Source organism: Anarhichas minor, unplaced genomic scaffold (genome assembly GCF_050575085.1).
Source record: "Anarhichas minor isolate MPS153535 unplaced genomic scaffold, ASM5057508v1 ptg000062l, whole genome shotgun sequence".
Taxonomy (NCBI): Eukaryota; Metazoa; Chordata; class Actinopteri; order Perciformes; family Anarhichadidae; genus Anarhichas; species Anarhichas minor.
The window spans coordinates 6,447,022-6,459,466 of record NW_027466508.1 but is presented as its reverse complement, the minus strand read 5'-3'; the positions used below and the strand labels follow the sequence as shown (position 1 = coordinate 6,459,466).

At 44.3% G+C, this 12,445-nt stretch overlaps 1 protein-coding gene across 1 annotated transcript in view; it reads left to right on the top strand.

Moving 5' to 3' along the window:
• The window catches only part of itfg1 (integrin alpha FG-GAP repeat containing 1), a 121,461-nt gene that overhangs the window by 94,513 nt on the left and 14,503 nt on the right, over positions 1-12,445 (top strand). The gene's annotated exons all lie outside the window — the stretch shown is intronic.

Sequence of the window (12,445 nt, the reverse complement as noted above, 5' to 3'; positions counted from 1 at the left end):
TTACCTTATTAAATATTGTAAAGATGAGTTTATGGTCTCAATCTCTAGTTTCAAGGCTTCTTCAATACAGCATGATGTTCATTTCGTAAATTATGGTCCATTTGGAGTAAAATAGACCATAAAGCAGAGTATGCTTTAGGGCGGGGCTACCTTTTGATTGATGGTTCGCTGCCGCTACCAGAGCCGTACGCGGCGTCTCTACGTCACTCCTCCGCAGTCCAAATATGGTCACTTCCCCTTTCAAAGAGTTCCTCTTTCACTAGTGATACTTGAGCCACGTCCTCTTCCATAACTTGTGAACCGTTTCTCATTGACACTTGAAGCATTCATTTCTAGACTATCCACTTCAGTGACAGAGAATTTCCAGAAGCATTTATTTTTCGGAACATTTCACTGCCTGAGCTTTTTTTTACATCCACGTCAGAATTGTTAATATTTTAACAGTGACAGCTGTCCTTAGCTGAACACGACAGCGTTTGTTTTGAAGGATTTTGATAAAACAGAGAATAAGAAGAAGAGGGGCATATTGATTTTATTTGCTTTTTCTTATAAATGAGAAAATAGCTTTTATGCCTCAAAGGGCAGCTGCTGTAACTGAAAGAGAATAAATCAGTGTGATAAGGCTGTAATGTTTTAAATTGTTTTAAAGTAGTTATATTACTTGTTTAAATGCAGGTCTCGCCCACATGTGTATTTTGTAAAATGCTGTAATATGTAACGTTAAAGCAAAATGAATACTCTTTTTTTTTTTTTTTTTTTAAAGATGAGTCGATCAAATATTCAGCCTGGAGTGAATGCAGTGGCACTGTTTACGGGACACAGTTTCAAAGTTTCTGCAGGACTGTCGCAGAAAAATACTGTGAAAGCCTCCAAAACACTGTAGGCCTTTATCCATTCAACAAACTGTCGCTTCCTCATTTGTTTCCTTCTTTTTATCAGGGTCCAAGGTATATAGAGACTTGTTGTGGATGTGTGAAGTTGTGCACCTGTTGTTTACTTCTTTTAACAAATCTCTGAAGGAAAGATGACGATCGTGAAGGGAACTAGTTAGAACATGCCGATCGAGAGTGCTGGAAGTGAATTTCTGTTGACTTGTGAGTGTTTTTTTACATGAATTTTCAATCTCAAACCGCTCCACTGCATGTATTCTCAAAGGGCTACTCCCTTCCGTTAATATCAGCAGTCCTGTCAACATCTGGCTGAGTTCTGTTCCGGCATACACAACGTACCACGCCGAGGTTTTATTCACAAATCCCCACCCTCTCACATGAATAATGGCAAGTATTTCCTTAATGGCAGCGTCCCCAGCTTTATTGATTGTTATGTCGTAGCTCGTAGCGCCACCGCGTCTCCGTAGGAGGACAAATTCCTGCGGTCTCGGAGCTGATGAACACTGCGCTGCTCTTTTACGTCAGACTAACAAGGGTAGAGAGAGATGCATACACAGAGAGACAAATAGATGCATAGAAAGATGAGACGAGACATGGAGGACAGCGATGCTGTGCCGTATTAGCCAAAGTTAACCCAGTTGACGTTACATTGTGGGAAGGATACGGAGCTGGATGAGGACAAGATGCACTGACAGCCTGGGGTCAGGGATATATATAGTCTGTTGTGTGTGTGTGTGCGTGCATTCCTGTGTGCAGCATAATTCCACTTTGTCAGATTTCATTGTTTCATTTATCTGTTGGCACAGTTGGAGTCGATACATATTTAAAGAAAGAGGAGACAGATCAGCGTCCAACATCATTATTATTTCACCACCATTAGACAGCTATGAGCTCACGGCGACAAAACGCTGCTGAAACTAATCTTTCAAAGGCCGCGGACATTTCGATTAGATGCTCTGCGTCCGAGCCCCAAAATATTAACACCGAGCGGACTAAATATTAACACCAGCCGACCTGTTTTTAGTTGTCTTAAAGCGTGTCGAAACCCACAGCTTCACTCCCCCTCTACACACACTCTGCCGGTTTAAAATATGCAGTCAAATGGGCATAGAGAGAAAGAGCGGAGAGGCAGGGGGGGAGAGAGGGGAGGATGGGGGGAGGCTATCGCCACCTGCACCCACGCCCACTGCAGAGGAGATGGAGAGTCGTACAGGATGCGGAGGCGATTTTTGGAATCACACTAAAGTGAGATGCTGAAAAGGATCCAGTAATATTTGTGTTTTTTTTTAGTCTCAACAAAAAGAACATTGAGAGTTTAAAAAGGCAGTTACTCATGTTTATACTTGTTTTGTATGGTCAAAGGTATGTGGACACTTGTACATTACCTATTTACACAACCATGGGTCTTACTCTGCAGCCTCCACTCTTCTGGGAGTTTTTTATTATTTTTTTATCCTGGCTGCAGCTGCAAGAGCATTTCTTTGAGGTAGTCTGGCAGTCGGTGTTCTAATCTCATCTCAGAGGTGTTGGATGTGGCTGAGGTCAGGGCTCTGTGCAGGCCAGGCAAGTTGTTAGAAGCACACTATTGTCTACAATATCACAGCCTGGCGTGGTAACTGGTCTGTACAGTTGAAAACACAGATTGCTCCTCTGGTACAGACTGCTATGGAACTTATGGGGGTAAAAGGTTGTAAAAGACACTGGAAGCTGTTTTATTGAGTTTCCTTTTAGCATAATGCTCTGAGTTAACATATATCTGGGGCTTTTATTGTGAAAGGTAAGAACAGAAGGAGTAGGTCTGGTCTGCCTTTGTCAAGTTTAAAAGGAGTAATAAAGTTTGCGTTCTTGGTTCGGACCACAGAGCCTCCGTTGTTGGACACTGATACTCATGAAATACAATTTTTGGAGTTTGAGCCTCATGTAAAAAAAACAATCGTGTACATTTTGAATATGTCTGTTCCGCACAGCGTGATTGGTTGATGCCTTTATTCTATGCGAAAGCTCCGAAAAATACACCTCATTCTGAATTAAAAAAAACAACAAAAACATGGTTTGTGTGAAAGTACTCATGACAAATACAACAGTTCAGAAAAAAAATACTCTACTACAAAAAACTCCCTACAGGGACAATTCAAAGTATTTCTTATCGTATCTATCTTCTAGCAATACATCAAATGACAAATGTAAGAAACAAACTAATATGACAGTGTGAAAGTGCCCGCTTGTACAGATGAAGCTACAGAGAATCCTCACCTGAATGAAACAGACTGTGGACGTGGAACTCTGGAAACCAAATTACTGGCGACAAAAACAAAAGGAAAATCCCTCACGGGCATCATTCTGAGAGGTGAAAATAGTTTGATGTAACTCAAAGATGCCACACACACAAAGATTTTTAATAAAGGTATTCTACTGTTCATCTAGTTCATGTGAAGAAGAAGAGAAGGTCTTGACATTTCGTCCACTCAGATAGTACATCTCTTTCTGGAAAAAGTCTCCCCAGACAGTGCCTTTATGTTGCTGCTGTTCAGAAAGCTGAATCCCATTTATTTAACATTAGAATATCCTGGCGTATTACAGTCTGCCCATCATAACTTTGGCTTATTTTTCCCACTGTGTGTTTGACTGGAGTGCACGGAAAGAGGAGGGAGTAGCCAAAGGCTTTGCCGGCACAACTCCCCAGACCCCTCATTTAACAGCAGCAAAGTGCTGCCAGGGAGCTGTGTGTGTGTGTGTGTGTGTGTGTGTGTGTGTGTGTGTGTGTGTGTGTGTGTGTGTGTGTGTGTGTGTGTGTGTGTGTGTGTGTGTGTGTGTGTGTGTGTGTGTGTGTGTGTGTGTGTGGATGATTTAAAGTGTATTTATTCTGTAGCTTGTAGCTCGGGGAACAGCCAGCGAGGCTGCCAGAGATGAGCAATGATGGGGTGCACATACACACACAATGTCTGGGCCTCTCCGCTGGGGCCCAACGATCTTCACTTACCCTTCACCCTGCTGAAAGGGAGAGAGCGTGGAGAGGAAAGGAGACGGAGATTATAATATGCTGAGATATGGAGACAAGGGCCCGTGAAGGCACAGTATTATGAATGGAATCACTGTCGAACAAGAGGAGGAAAAGAAAGGAAAGGAGTTCAGAGGATGTCAGGGGCTGGTGGGAGGCAGAGAGGAGATGGCGCAATCTCAGTCTGGTGAGGTACCTGAGAGAGACAATACTAACACACACACACACGTATAGTTCATACTGTATATATGTACTGCATACACACTCTGTGGTAATAACACCCTCTTATCTGGCAAGTAAAGGTCAACAGCAACACTGACAGGTTCTCTTTCTAACTCGTTTTCTGTGTGTGTAGGGCATCCGCACAGTATGTGTGTCCGTGTATTTTTCCTAAGCTTGCGCACAATCTGTGGCCATATGTGTGCAGCATGTGCGTCAGCATGTGTGCGTGCGTGCATTCCCTGACATCTGTCTCTTGACCTTGTGTGTATGCACGGGAACGTGTACGAGGCCGTGTACGCGCCCAGCAGTGGTGTGCCATGCCCCTTACTAAGCAGGTTGGATGAATGAGGATGGGCTGTGATTCTGACAACACCACACCTCATTATCAAGTAACTCCTGCTGAGAGAGAGAGAGAGAGAGAGAGAGAGAGAGAGAGAGAGAGAGAGGCGGGGTGGTGGGGATGAATAGTTATTCATTAACAACCTTTTTATTTCTCTCACTGTGGACGCTCAGAGACACTGCACAGGACAAACACCGTACTGCGTTGCCCTCAGGGTTCCAGGTCACACCGGTTCATCCATTTGTCTTTCGTCGAAAGGGGAACGGTGTTACATGTAACTTTCAGGGTGACAGTCATAATTAACAATAGAACGATGCACTAAGTAGCGTACAGATCTCCGCCAGGTGTGTCTGCAACGACCACTGCTGTACTGTGTGATTGAATCAACGCAACCCACAATTGGCTAACCCTCCGTGTAGACACTACTGTCCTGTAAGGCGTCGTAAAACAAGTCAAAAACAAGCAGCGATGTATGCAGGCAATCGGCTCAAAGTCGTCGTATAAGAGTGAGGAGTCAGCAGGCTGTCAATGTCCGTATAAAACAGGCAATGAAAGGTGTTCTTTGAGAAAGTGAGTCACCAAGTTTGCAGCTGCATAGAATGGGAGATTAGCAGTGGACGGACACAGAGATGCACACTCACTCACTCTCACTTGCCGTTTTTAGTTTAATGTGGCATTGAAGACATCAAAAGATGTTGACAGTCTGTATGTTAATAATAATTTAATGTACAAGATGTTATCTACACGTGACTTGAGCTTATGATATGTTTTTCAGTGCATTTCCAGTTGGTAAACACATTTCCCTGCTCTGTGCTGCTATGCTGTGGGTCTATGCGACTGCAAGTGAAGCTCATTTTGTGAATTCTTTTCAAGTGGTTTGGCCATTTATGCTACCTGAAACAGGTTTGTTTACTTGTGCTCTAGATTACTGGCTAATGGCTTTAGTATCACAACAGCAATCAGCAGTCTGCACAGCTTTTCTGGGAAATTGTGGAGCCCGCTTATTTTACAGCTTATCAAAGTATTGACAAGCCGCTCTTACATTCGTCTGTTGATGCGCAGGGAGATAAAAGAGAGAAGCTCATGTCTTTTTCTCTAGTGAAACTGTAGTTTGTCAAAATTTGATTTTTTCTCTCTTTGATACATAAATATGTTCCAGTTATTGTCGTTGCCACCAGCCCGTCATTACATTGGCTTCTTTTGACCCGCCATATTTGGCTGTTCGTGCCACCAAGCTGCAAATTGAAATAGATTCAATAACACCAGCCGGCATAACGAGAGAATTGTAACGAGTCCGGATTGGTTGGCGCCAAAGATTATAAGGCACAGAGGGGGGACAGAGGAGAAAGGAAGAGGACATTTGTAAGAGAGAGGCGGGGACAGAAAAGAGTGAGCGCTCATGAGGAGGAGAATCATAACAGGCCCAGATCAATGTGGAGCTCTCTGCAGACCGTCCAATTAGGCTAATGAGTTCAGGGGATTAGCAATGGCTCCCTCACACACACACACACAATCATTGTACATGCACAACCTTTTTAGAAAAAACACATGTTAACCTGCAGCAAACATATTTATCATACCTTAACCTTTCAGACATTTATTAGAACCAAAACAACTTGGATGCAAATTCAAATGGTGCGCGCTGAGCTGTGTTGACCTGTACATTCACTCGAAAAGCCCTTCGTGTTGCTTTTTTTTTCTTGCTTTTTTGCCGCATCTTGCTGTTGCCTCAAGCAGTGTCGTAAGAAGCCAGCTTATTGCGCTTGACATCACACCGATCCTCGGCCATGGTTATACCTTTAGTTTTTTCCGAGACCTCGTGAGTTCCAACAGTGAGCGTTACCCTATTCTCAAACCCCTTTTTTATTAGCACAGTGTTTGGAAGATGGAGCTGGCAACGCGCGGGGAGAATTCACGATGTGGAGTGGGTGGATGAGAGAAATGGGGGAGAAAAGGGCCGGAAAGGGGAGAAAATGAGAGGGTTCAGAGGGCCAAGCCGAGAGAGAGGAGCAGAGCTGCAGAGAGAGAGAAAAAAAAAAAAGGAGAGGAGTGAGAATTCAGGGTGGGACCGAAAATAAGACGATAGGAGATGGGAGGAGAAGAACGCGGGGAGATCAGCGCAGACAAGGGGAGGAAATATTGGTGTGGAAGGAAAAAATCGAGTGGAGAGGTAACCCTCCACAGAGACATGGAGAATTACTATTGATCGGGCTTAGCATGCTTTTTCTCATCCCTGTTTTTCACTCCGTTGCCTTCCTCCTCCGTCCTTCTTCCCTCATCTCTTTTTTTTTCTCCCCTCTAGCCCTTTTCTCACTTTCATCTCCTTTCTCTTCCTCTGCTCACCCTGTAACTTCTCCTCTGTCTCTCTCTCTTTCTCCATAGATTGTCAAGAGATTGTTAAACTTTGAATTTGTCACCGCTGTTGTCTGCCAATCCGTTGATCAATGGGTCCCAAAGACCCTTGAGTTTAAATGAAATGCATGTACGTGTCTTAATCTAGGATGTACCTTGTCACAGACTCTCCGTCTTGCTTGCCGTCTGTTTATATACCAGCCCAAATATGTGTAACTACAGGGCGGAAACATGCCATTGTAATGGTTAAAAAAATAATGAGAGGCTTTCCTCAATGCATTCAAACTTCATGAAGCCACCTTTTTCACCGCATCGTGGAAGTTCACAAGCAAACATGTCTCAGCACTGGCTGAGAGGATATTCTTTTTGGCACGCTGTCGAGCTTCCATTCCTCCTGCCAATCTTGCGGTGCGTCGAACTGAAACGCAGCGCGTTGAAAGCTCACTTGGTTTTGTTGGTTGGTGCTCTTTGCTCCATTGTGTGCCGAGTCTTGTCTCCAAAAGTTCCTCAGAATAGAAGTTATTTATAAATTATTCTGAAATCCACAACGGCAAGGTCAGCTCATCACGCTCTAAATGTTCTCTCATAAAACTCAGCTTTTTTTTTTTTTTCTCCAATCATTTCTGAAAACTTTCTAAACTTGTAGAATTAATTTAGTTTTTAACTCTCTTTTGTTTTTCTTCCCTTTCGATTCTCATAACCGTCTATTGTTCTGTACTTTAAGTTGTCGCCGCACTGTTATCTCTGAAACTTATAAAAACTAAGAGTATGTGTGACATCACGTCATGGACCAGGGACGGAACATTTGATGGAGCTTCTCTCTCTCTCTCTTTCACTCTTTCTCTCTCTTTCACTCTTTCACTCTCTCTCTCTCTCTTTCTCTCTCTCTCGCTCGCTCGCTCGCTCTCTCTCTTTCTCTCTCTCTCTCTCTTTCTCTCTCTCGCTCACTCGCTCTCACTCGCTCTCACTCTCTTTCTCTCTCTCGCTCTCACTCTCTCTCTCTCTCTTTCAGACAAACAGTGTGATTTCGGTCGTCGTCAGGTGTCAACATGCTTCTGAGCTGTAGTGTTTAAGAGGCAGTGCAAAGCTGGGTGGTGATAAGGACAGAACAACTATAAAGCCATCCAGGTCCTTCATCGTATTACCCCACGGCCATGCACACTCTTTCACACACACACGCGCACACACACACACACACACACACTCATGCACACGACTTTGGTCACGAATCAGTGTCCGTATCTTGACACCATTGTATGGGCACTGATTGGGGCTCCCTCCCGGCGAGGCGGACCTTGTGTGCGTATTCTTTACCTCGTGGCTCCACTCACGTTATTATCTCTGCAATTTGCTCCTTTTATCGTCGCCACGGGAGCGAATGGTTTCTATAGCGACAGGCTCTAGGAATTTCTCTAAAAACGTTTTATTTCTTCGGGTTGTGAAGCCCCGGGGAGTATGAGAGTGAGCGTGTGGACTGAAAGCCAATTGTGTTTCTGACCCTTTTTTACCTTTCTTCGTTAGATCCGGATGTCAGGATTTGCACGTCGTTGTGTTTTACGCATGTTTTACATATGTTTCATGTTCAGATCCCTCATTTATTCTTGATTTGCTCATTTCCCTCGGTGCCAATACACACACACTTGACTCAGTTTCAGACTGACGCTAGATGTCACATTGTCTACCCAGAGGTGGTAAAAACCTCCAGACAGCACAAGGGTTTTCATGAGGATATGTGTCACAAACCCCTCGACAGATGGACTCTCTCTCTCACACACACACACACACAGCTTCAGTATCAGGGGGAGAGTTTTGTCATCGTGCTCGCTATCCGGCAATCTGCTGAGAGAAAAAACGAGGGACGATAATTAGAGTCCTCCTCCCTGCTTACATTTGAAATCGTTTCATGTGCATCATGTGTTCTGTACTCAGGTACTCAATGACGAGCATACAGGTGTGAGCAACAATTTGAGATCGACGTGGAGGAGACGTAGCATTCAATGGGACCCTCAGTTCACATAATAGTGTGCAGGTAAAAGACCTTAACCTTAAACCGGGCCATGTCATCCTGATGATGATGATGATGATGACGACACAGACCTTCTCTTCATCTACAAGTGGCTTTGCAAAGATGAACACAGTTTAAACCTCAGCAAATGTTCCGTTACTTCTACCTCTCCTTCAATGCAAACCGTGAAAGGTCTGTTGTGGTAACTTAATGGAATCTTTACAAGCGTAACTCTAAGAAGCATTTTTTTTTAATTGTAAGGCTTTAGTGCATGTCGAGTAGCCACTTTACACATCACGAACATTGATAATGTGCAATAGAGGCCAATTAATCTATCAAGGCTGCACTCAGACCCTGATGAAACCTCGTCTTTGCGTTGTTACTGTCTTCGTATGTCTGAAAAGATGTTTCAGCTTTCAGCTCACCTTGTTAGCTCTGCAGGAAGTTGCATTTTGTTATTCCAGTTATGAGCTAAGGTCTTCGTGTTTTGTTTCCACGGGCATTAAAACAGTAATTTAAAGTATTTGTCTCTATCTAATAGCTATATATATGTACCTATATATTAACCTGAATCTTTGAATGGTTAAGTTAATGATAAAGTTCAGTTCACTGTGTAGATTGGGGCAATACTTTTGAGGGACATACACACCAAAATATTTGAATTCATAAACAAAGCACTCGGATGGAGAAGAGCAGCTTCTTCTACATCCTCCTGTGTACTTTAGTTTTTTTTCTTACCCCTTTCTCTCAGCACAAATCTGGCTGCAACATTTAGGAATCTGTATATTTACTTTTAGGTGTGCGGTCCTAACCGTTCCCTTGTTCGTGTTATCTGCCGGGCTTTGGATCACTAACTCGTCGTGTGTGTGTGTGTGTGTGTGTGTGTGTGTGTGTGTGTGTGTGTGTGTGTGTGTGTGTGTGTGTGTGTGTGTGTGTGTGTGTGTGTGTGTGTGTGTGTGTGTGTGTGTGTGTGTGTGTGTGTGTGTGTGCAGAATGCCATTAAAATTGGAAAGTGCACACAGACGTACACGCCAAGGCCGGCTGCTTGTGCTACTTTGAATCTGCTTTGTCTTCTAAGAGATGGATTGGAGGCTGTCAGTCATGTGTACAGGGTGGAATTCCCTGCCAATGCCTCCGCTGGCTCTGCCTCGGGGAGATGGGACAAAAACACACAGAACACGGCCACTCCGATACACACTGCTCTCCATAGCACTCTCTTTGCCAGCCTCCCCTTGTTGTGAAATGGCTTTGCTCCAGCCGTGGCCACATTTCCTAGCCAGTCTACTTTCTCTCTCTCACACACACACACACAGCACTCGGCAGACGCTAAGCCAGGCTCCCTGCCTGCAATGTAACCCTCCTTGATCCTCCATCAGACACACACACACACACACACACACACACACACACACACACACACACACACACACACCCTGCTGAGTGGCTGAACGCAAGCCATCCCCCTCTTGTCTACAGACAAGGAGCAGCAGTCTGTCAAAAAACATCAAACCAAGACTGGCTTAAAGGTCCAATCCCCTCAAAAAATCCTGTTCTTTCCAGCCCGGTTGACAGGGGTTCAGTGTGAAGCTCCGAGCGGCCGCCGGCTGATTTAAAACAGCTTCCCCTGCTGGATCCATCTCCACTCGATTGGAGGGTATCAACAACAAGAAGTGGCGTTCCCATAAAGGCCGCTTCGTGGTTCTTAATAAAAGCAGCAGTAGGTGAAGGGGATTATGGGTATTCGTAGGTGACAGGTGCGGCTGCGAAGTTGCTCAGCATGAGCAGCACAACAAACAACTTCCAACACTCATCTGGCTGCTGGAGGTTGGTTTTTGTTTCAGGGTCACTGTCCATGTTACTGTGCATTAGATGTGACTGTTTCCACAGACTTCAGAGTTTCTGACATTGTTTTCCTGCATGGTTCCTTTGCATGTACTGAGGGTCTACGGTCAGTTGTAGTATGTAGACGTTATTTAACAAATGTTTTATTTGCCTTATTTAATTGTGTGTGCTTTTATGACTGATGATGAGTACGGTGTGTGCAGCATTGTTCCATGTAAAGTCCTGAAAGGCCTTTATGAAGAACTTGAAGTTGGACTTGAACAGAGCACCGTAACAAAGTTTCGACCTCCACAGCTTTCAGTTTTGCAAAGTCTCCTCCGAGGTTCAGTTAGGTTCGAAAGCTCCCCGTGTGCGTTTGCTCCTCAGTAATGAAATTGTTCAGTCAGGCTTCGCGGGCCCGCTGGTGAGGATATGACTTTTGTCGTCTCACAGCAGTGGGACGTGTGTGTTTCCACAGAGTATGTTAGAATGCACACAAACATGTTGTTTATCAGGCCGTCCGAGTCACCTTGGACCAAGACTCAAGAATCTGCCGCCATGTTAGCGGCTCTGTGGGGCTGTGCTGCACAACAGTGCTCTGAGATTAATGCTAACATGCTCACAATCACGATGCTAAATTGCTTTGTATTTAGCCGGTATAACGGTAACCATGTTCACCATCTTAGTTTAGCCTGTTAGTATGCAAACATTTGCCAATTAGTACTAAACCCAATAAGCACAGCGGAAGCTGATGGAAATGTCCTTGATGTTGCTTCATGACCAAACACGTGTGTGTTCGAGACTTTTCACTGGATAGGTGAAGACGTTGAGCTGCTGGTGGCGCTAGATGAGTCATTAGTGTTCATCCTCTGGGCACCATGAATGTCTCTACCAAATTCCTTGTCAATCCATCCAATGGTATAAATGTTTGCGCTCCAGTAAAAGTCTCTTTTGTGAAGTTGTTGAGGTATTTCAGTGTGGACTGAAACGGACTGAAAGACATTGCCACCCCTTAGACACTGCTAGCATGGCTAAAAGGCAACAGTTGTTGTCGAATCTAAATTTAACATCTCTTCCTCTTTTCACCTTCCTTCTGTTTCAGTGAATTTACTAGATTATTATAAAAAAAACATGTATACTATCCCATACAGGAGAACAAGCTTTCCACTTAACTGCTCTGGTACAATGCTCGTACACACACACACACACACACACACACACACACACACACACACACACACACACACACTCTCTCTCTCAGTAAATGTCAGACACCCCAGGATTCATCTGAAATGTCTGGTAGAAGCCAGGGCTTTGTGCTGCCCAGAACAAGTCAATGTCCATGAAACTCTGAATATTGCCCGTTTCTCTTCCTGGAGACGGACAAAGTTTCTGTCCATCTCCCACTCTCCAATGGTATCCGCGGTGTGCAATTAAAGCAATTATGCTGCCTCTTTGCAACAGCAACCTAGACAAGCTGGGAGAAAGGAATACGTAGGGCGAGATAAAGAGAAATGAAAAGCTTTGTCGGGTAAAAGGTGGCAAAAGTCGATGGGTCTATTCTGCGTTTTTTTAGTTTTTTTTTAAACTGAACTGAGGTTAGCCATAGATTAAGAAAAATCAAGAGAGAAGCAAAGCTGTTGTGCTCCTCTCGGCCCGCAATACGCAGTCCATCCACATTAGTTCTGATCACTGGCTGCCTCGAGGCTTTCACTCTCTCTCTCTCTCTCTCTCTCTCTCTCTCTCTCTCTCTTGCTTCTTCCACCCCTCTTTCTCTCCTTCCCTCGCTTTGTTTACCACGTAGAGGTTGATTTATG